This window comes from Rhipicephalus sanguineus, chromosome 7 (assembly GCF_013339695.2).
Source record: "Rhipicephalus sanguineus isolate Rsan-2018 chromosome 7, BIME_Rsan_1.4, whole genome shotgun sequence".
Classification (NCBI taxonomy): Eukaryota; Metazoa; Arthropoda; class Arachnida; order Ixodida; family Ixodidae; genus Rhipicephalus; species Rhipicephalus sanguineus.
The window spans coordinates 19,462,173-19,469,197 of NC_051182.1; the positions used below are offsets into that span (position 1 = coordinate 19,462,173).

Here is a 7,025-nt window from a genome sequence, read left to right on the forward strand (position 1 = left end):
GAAGAAATGGGTCCGAACACAGCTTTGAAGCGATTTTCGAAGCGTATAGGCGAAGATAAAGTTCCTTGTGGTGTTCAAAAATCGTCGCACCTTCATGCAAACTAAGCTTCGAGCGCAGTAGGAGAAGACGCTGATCTGTGTCACTCAAGGTGCTAACAGTTGTCAGTTGCCGCCGCCTGCAGTAGTACGTCTTGTGGCAGTTTCTTGGCCCGAAAGTGCATGGCTGAAGTTCGTTTCCTGAAAAACGGTTCCAAGCGTGTGTCTCAATATCTAGCAATAACCGTATTTGACTCCAATTTGATTCTCTAGGTACCCGCATGAAATATACCACACTGTAAACATATACCACACTGTAAATGAAAATGTAAGCAAACATTAGTAACCTCGCAAATTCTGCCTACTCTTTATACATAGGATGCATCTTTCAGGATGATGCAAAATATGAAGAACACAGCGAATTGTGATTCATACAAGCAATCTTGCTAAATTGTGGTGCCCCTATAAATTACTAGTTAATTCTAGGATCAGTTTCTTACCTTTAAATTCCGAGGGTGGAGATTCAGGGAGGCATTGTACAGGAGTTTGGATTTCGTCATCCATTCTCAAGTTGTCGCACCAAGTCCTGTCCGCTACTACAGCATATCGGGCATCTGTAAGCTCGAACTCTGCTTACAATAATATTAGCAGCCCGACGAATACCTCGCCTGCTGTCTTCTCCGACTGTCGACTCACCAGCTGCAGAAAATTCGCTGAACTGCCAAATGCGAGAACAGACGTGTAATCGGAAAAAAAAAACAAAAAGGCACCCAAAACGAGGACAAGGCATTTTTTTTCTCTACAACACAAAACCGAATGAAAAATGTCTTGAAATTTTCAAATTAAGTTTACATACTTGCTGCCGTCTGCTTTTCAGCAGACGACGAGAAACGTAGCCGATGAGCAGACGACGAGGAGACTGGCAGCTGCGTGTGTACACAGTTTGCCAATGCCTACCAGTGACGTTGGTTGTGCACATCAAAAATTATTTTTTCGCTTTAAACAAAATTTACAGGAATAATATTTTCCACATCAACAGACAAGACATGGGAGCATATAATGAACTATCTTGTGTATTTTTAGCTTGAGGGCCTCAAGGCTTAATTTGCGATTGAATCTCACCCAAAAGTCATTTTTTGTCAACTTTGGAAGCATTTTTCTCAATAAACATGGGTTTGCATAAGTTGAAAATATTTTAGCACATATTATCTGTATTGGTAAACGAGCAAAAAAAATTTTGTTGCTGAAATGTCGCCGCCTTTTTTACAAAAATTGTCTGAATTTGCATTTTTTCTTGCTTCTTTGCTAAGCCTATTTAGGCCGCAAAATGAATATATGGTTTTACTTGTGACGTCACGTGAAAGTACAATGACAACAGAATACTTTAAAACCCATTGTGCCATTGTACCCAATTTCAAGGTTGAATACGCATAATTTATTCCCACCTAACTTTTCGTTTTTGCCGGCATATTCGAAGGGCGGTCACGTGACCACATAATTTTTTTGGACGACAATACTTCAGTAAAATCCCTCTCGTACAGTTACCTATCAGCTCAATTTTTTTCAATAGAATCGCTGATGGTCGAATTTTGTGCTGGGACGTTTCACTTGGAATGACCCATTAGTGAAGCTTACATACTTTGTAATAGAAGCCCCATTTTTCAGCAATCTATATTTCGCGAAAAACGGCTACGTTCAATCTATGCTTTTTTGCTCTCTTGCTTACAGCATAACTGTACGAATCACTGGGATTTGGCCTGTTCTAGTGATGTTTCCCGGCTTTTGCTTTTCATGCACCGTGCTTTGCAACTGTACTGTGCACTAAGCATGTATACTCAGGGGTCTGTGCATTGAAAAAAGCATGCGGACAAAGGTGTGAACGCTGCTGTTTTTCAGTAGTGAAATGAAAATTTAATGGAAGAACATTTCGTTCAGTAGCAGCTTAAGAAAAAGAAAATTCACAAATGTGAAGCCATACATGCATAATGTTAGATGTTTATGGAGATATGCTTACCACAGCTGCATTCAGAAGGTATACAGGGAGCTCCTCAACTGGATTTTGCTGCCGTATTTGAATGGTTGCACGCAGCAGCATGTTCATTCTTGAAAGATCAATTCGATCTGGGTCTGTGACAGTTTCTGAAAATGCCTGTGAATCAGTAAGAAATATTACGTAAGTGCTATGCCACAAATACCCGTGAATTAGGTCACAATAATTATTCAAACAATGGCATCCAAGATGCGTGTCATTAATGCATCTGCAGAAACAATGGTATACGTGCAGTGCTGACTTAATATGAAACCAAATTTTTTTCTCAGAGCAAATGAAAATGACCGGCAGGACTGGCTAAAAATTGTGGCCGTCACCCTTAGCTCACGCTGTGCTTCAGCGCACGAGATATCAGTTGTTAGTTCAGAAGTGTTGAAGGTTAGTGCAAAACGTGGTTTAATTCGCAATTTCCGGGTTTTTCTTGAGCTGCTGACTGAACGCAAGAACCCAATGTGCAAAAGAACATATATTAAATACTAACATAAAAAAACCTGCTATTTTGTGACAAGTTTTCGGAAATGCCAAGAAACCAAATATTTTCTCATCGTTACATGCCAGAATAGCACTTTCAAATATATTCGGTGTTCACTATATATTGAAGCTGCGGCCGATTTTCGGCAGCAGAACACCACGTTGAACAAGATATAGCTGCAACATTAAATTGATTTTTCACTGTGCTTCATGACAGCTGTTGTGATCACGCAGCCACTTCATTTAAAAAACAAAGCAACTAGCGCTTTTTGATAACAACGCCCAGGAATGCTTCAACCAAGCTCACCCATCCAAGCTGCTGAAGTTGCTTTTCTTTCCATACCATTCGTGGATAACCTTCATGTAGAGTTTCTGCAAAGGCACAGTAGTTCCACCTTCCGGCAGCAGGGTTAGAGCTTTCAATCAAGTTGTTCTACCTGAAACAGAATTTGTGTAATGCTCAAGAAGTGCATTAACTATGACTACGCCCCCAGGACAAGTTATGCAATTTTTACTCACTCCAGCAATTCAGTGACTTCATCTATTAGGTGTGCTGTCATGCGGCGGCGTGCCAAAGTAAGCATTTCTTGGCCATGAAGCAGTGAATTTAAGCACGTAGAGAAAGAGGGAAGTTTTTATTCCGCTTCCGACAAGGTTCCCTGTTGGTTTCCTATGCATGGAATAATAAACGCAGTAAGTGACACAAATTATTAAATAATAGTTCATAGTCATTTTATTGCGATAGCAATTATATGGACAGTCTCGGCTGGATTTTGCCGTCGCCGTCGCCGCCGTCATGCACCGTATATGTATAAGTATGTATATATATAAAGACCCCAAAGAAAAATAACTCAGAAAAATGCTTCCGAAGCGCGGAATCGAACCAGGGACCTCTTGCTCCGCAGCGAGCGGCGCTATCCACTACGCCACGAAACGCAGATCCTCCACGTAGCTAACGGCGAGCGTTATATACACACCATTTAGCGCTGGACGGACTCAGAGACAGCAGGCGATAATAAGCGTTTCTTCATTACCAGCGAGGTGGCGCTAGGAGCCCGACGGGTGCATTTAAAAGTCGTCGGCGAGCTCGCTCGCTTCTTCTTATATTTGCGCATGGGAGAAGCTTGCCCTTCCGCTGTCTGCTCGCGCGGTTTTCTCGTGGCGAGGGGTAGAGGAATGTTTCACGCTTTCACCGTGATGTCCGCGCTCATGTTACGGCGCGTACGAATGTCACTCGAGCTCAGGGACGCCGCCAAACGAACAAACAGAAGATGAGCGCGAACTATCAAGTGTCATAGCTCGACACTTGAAGCACGCTAGTTTCCTTCGCTGCTTCGGCCGCCTTTGCAACAGAAGCGCTGTTCAAACTGAGAGTATCCATTGGCGAGCCTCACTTCGTATAGCATTAGTTCCTTGCTATCGCATTCATTGCTTCGCCCTTGCGGCGAAACTGTGACTTTTTGTTTTAAAACAAGACATCTGAAAATGTGAACAGTAACGTTTGTCAACAGAAGTATTTTCACAAGCAATGATATATGGATGAATACTACAGAGACAGCTTTTCACTGGTCAAGTTTTACTTAGGCTCCAAATGTTTGACTTAAACTACGAAAGATAAATACAGCTGAGAGTATGATGAAACACTTTCTCAAATAATTAATAACCAAACACACTTTTTGTGCACGGAACTTACATAAATCCACTCAACAAAATAATGAATACTTACCAGATGCAGCCGTTAATGAAAGAGCCTAACAATAGCCAAGTACAATGCTGATTAAGAAATTGTAGGGCCATTGTTACGGCAAGGAAGCATAACAGCGCGAGAAACAATAAAAAATGCAACCATGCTCGTATACATACACAGGCCAAAGCAGTCAAAACTTTTTTTTTAGATGTGACTGTTTCATGGCTTGTCTCCCTCAAAACAAAACAGTTCAAATTTGAGTAAAAAAATTCCATGACCATAACAAGGCAAACAAATACCTGCTTCAAAAACTAAACAATATTGACTATTTTTCAAAAAACCCGGCATCTCCAGAAGCTGCCTCAGTCGTTCATTTTAGGAACAACATTGTCGCACATTATTTTTTGCACTGATCGGCCAACATAATTTTGTGAAGAAACTGGCAAGCCTGCGTGAACAAAGGTCTAGACGGGACAGTATGATGCGGCCCCCGGTACGACGCGACGACCCCCCAACTCGACGCGAGAAACCCCCTCTCGACACGAGGACCCCCCCCCCCCCCCCTCTCCTACATCGTCACTTCTTTTATGGAGGTCGACATGGTAGTGTTGGCCTTAAATGAGGTTTTTGCTGTTAGCGTATATTTGTAAACTGCAACCTCGTGACATGCGTGCTGAAAATAAACATGATGTTTCCTTCAATTTTGTACATTATTGTACATTCACCAGTTTTCTGGCACCCCCCTCCCTCCCCCTCCCCGCATTAGACATGCCGTCCGGACCCGCCGTGTCGACTTCGTGCCACTCGGCCCTTTGCCTCAAAAGTTTGCCGACCCCTGCTCTAGTCGGTACCGCCACAGCGAGTTCGTTATTACGTTAGCTGTAGTGGGCCATAACATGTTCACATAACAAAACTGAATGGTTTAAAAACGTATCTTGGTTGTGTGGGAAGTAGATCTACAAAAAATGATTTTCGGTTATTATTCTCAGATAAGTTCGCGCTAGGCTCGAGCGCTTTTTGAAGAGATTGCAGCAGCAGTTGCACCAAACGATACCACGCCAAATAAAAAAGTCGAACCTCGCATCAAACACTACGCTGAGCACTACGTTGTAGCATTTGCCACCGTAACTCTGTAGCCTCCACAACGCTCCGCTAGTAAACGCTTGTCGGCTATAGCGCGCTCTTTTCTAACAAAAAAATGTAGTCATGAAGTCTCTGAGCGCGATGCGTACCGTTTCGCTAGAAAGACAGCCGAGGTCAGCCAGGAATGCAAGAAAGGCCAGCGCGAATTCTGCAAGCTCGCTTATGAGCGCTATTATGGAAGCAAACGATGTAATTCACTGAAACTCCCCTACAAGAACTGTTTAATATAGCAAACCTCTCAGTGACTCGAGTTCACAGCTGCGCACACCTAACCGGAACACTCTCCCTGCCGTCAATGGCATTCTAAAGTTCGCAATTTCTCAGCTGATTTTGCACATAAAAGGGCTACATGGGGCTACAAATACGCTATTTACAATTGTCTGTGCGTTCACGCAGCCTTCTACAACACGCTGCGGCCGTTTAAAAGTTGAAGCCACATAAAACATTACGAGCTGAAAGCCAGCGGGCAGAATGGCGGAAAGCATGCCGGGGATCCCCATTTATTCCCCGACTCGTCACTAATTTAGAAGCAGTATAAACGTTCACCACTCACCTGAAGTGACCGCTGAATGAAACGCCAGGAGCGTAAACAGAAAAACTTGTGAACGATGGTCCAAGAATATCCGGAACTATGTAGACAAGCGTGATCAAATCTTCGACAAAGCACGCACGTTCACCGGCACAGAAAACGGCGGGGCGGCAGGCTCGGGTAGGCTTCTATTGCTTCTATAGTGCTGTGTCTCAGTAAGTGGAACTAGCGAAGCATTTGGCACCGTAACTCTGTAGCCTCCACAACGCTCCGCTAGTAAACGCTTGCCGGCTATAGCGCGCTCTTTTCTCACAAAATGCGCTGCAGAGAGACACGGCGGCGCTGCAGTCGTTTCTTTTCCGGCGTCAGTCCAGATCTTGGTGTGCTCTGTTTCGCTGCAGCACTGTAGTGCTTTCGTAATCGGAGAAAGGGGTGCGCTGAATTTAGTTTAATCGTCGTACGGACGCGCACGTTGCATTTTTTGTACAAGGCACGACTGCGAAAGGCAGGTTACTCTATCACGGTTTAATTAAGTTTTTTTTTCTCATTTTTATTCGCTTGCATTGCCACGCGGCTAAACATTCAAAATGAGTATAAATACATGCACGAAGGACCGTTTGAGGCAGATACGAGATAAGCCATTTATCAAAAGTGTAGTTCATGTCCCCATTAACCAGGAAACGGTGTGTCTTATTGGCTTTTGCATTTAGAGCTTCTGTTTTCTATATAATGTGAAGGAAAGAGAAAAAGGTGAGAACTGGTATAACAATTTACTTACGTCGGCGGAGATGAGAAATCCACGGTGGTTTTTTTTTGTATACTATAATTTTATGTGTACAAGTCGTCAGGCTTAAAAAAGCGAAAGGCGTAGATAACCTATTTTTTCTTCGATATAATCTCGAAGAAAAAAATAGAGCGTGAGCGCACATTATTGCACAATTCTAGCGAACGGGAAAGTAATCTTAATGAAGTAAGATGTGATCAGCATTACCAGCTGAAAAGGCAGTATGAAATTGTCAAAATTTAAATAAGTCATCGCGTTGGCTAGTAAACTAGCTGGCATCCATGGACATAGATGTTCGCTCTGGCATGCATCCGCAATGCAGTAA

The 7,025-nt window shown here is 43.1% G+C and overlaps 1 long non-coding RNA gene across 1 annotated transcript; it reads right to left on the minus strand.

The window, feature by feature from the left end:
- Positions 1 to 2,885: 2,885 nt before the first annotated feature.
- LOC125759187 (uncharacterized) lies at positions 2,886 to 6,085 on the minus strand. The gene is made up of 3 exons (XR_007416714.1): positions 5,941 to 6,085; positions 3,077 to 3,227; positions 2,886 to 2,994 (listed from the first exon to the last, which is right to left on the minus strand). It is a non-coding gene; the product is annotated as an uncharacterized LOC125759187 (long non-coding RNA).
- Between the last annotated feature and the right edge of the window lie 940 nt (positions 6,086 to 7,025).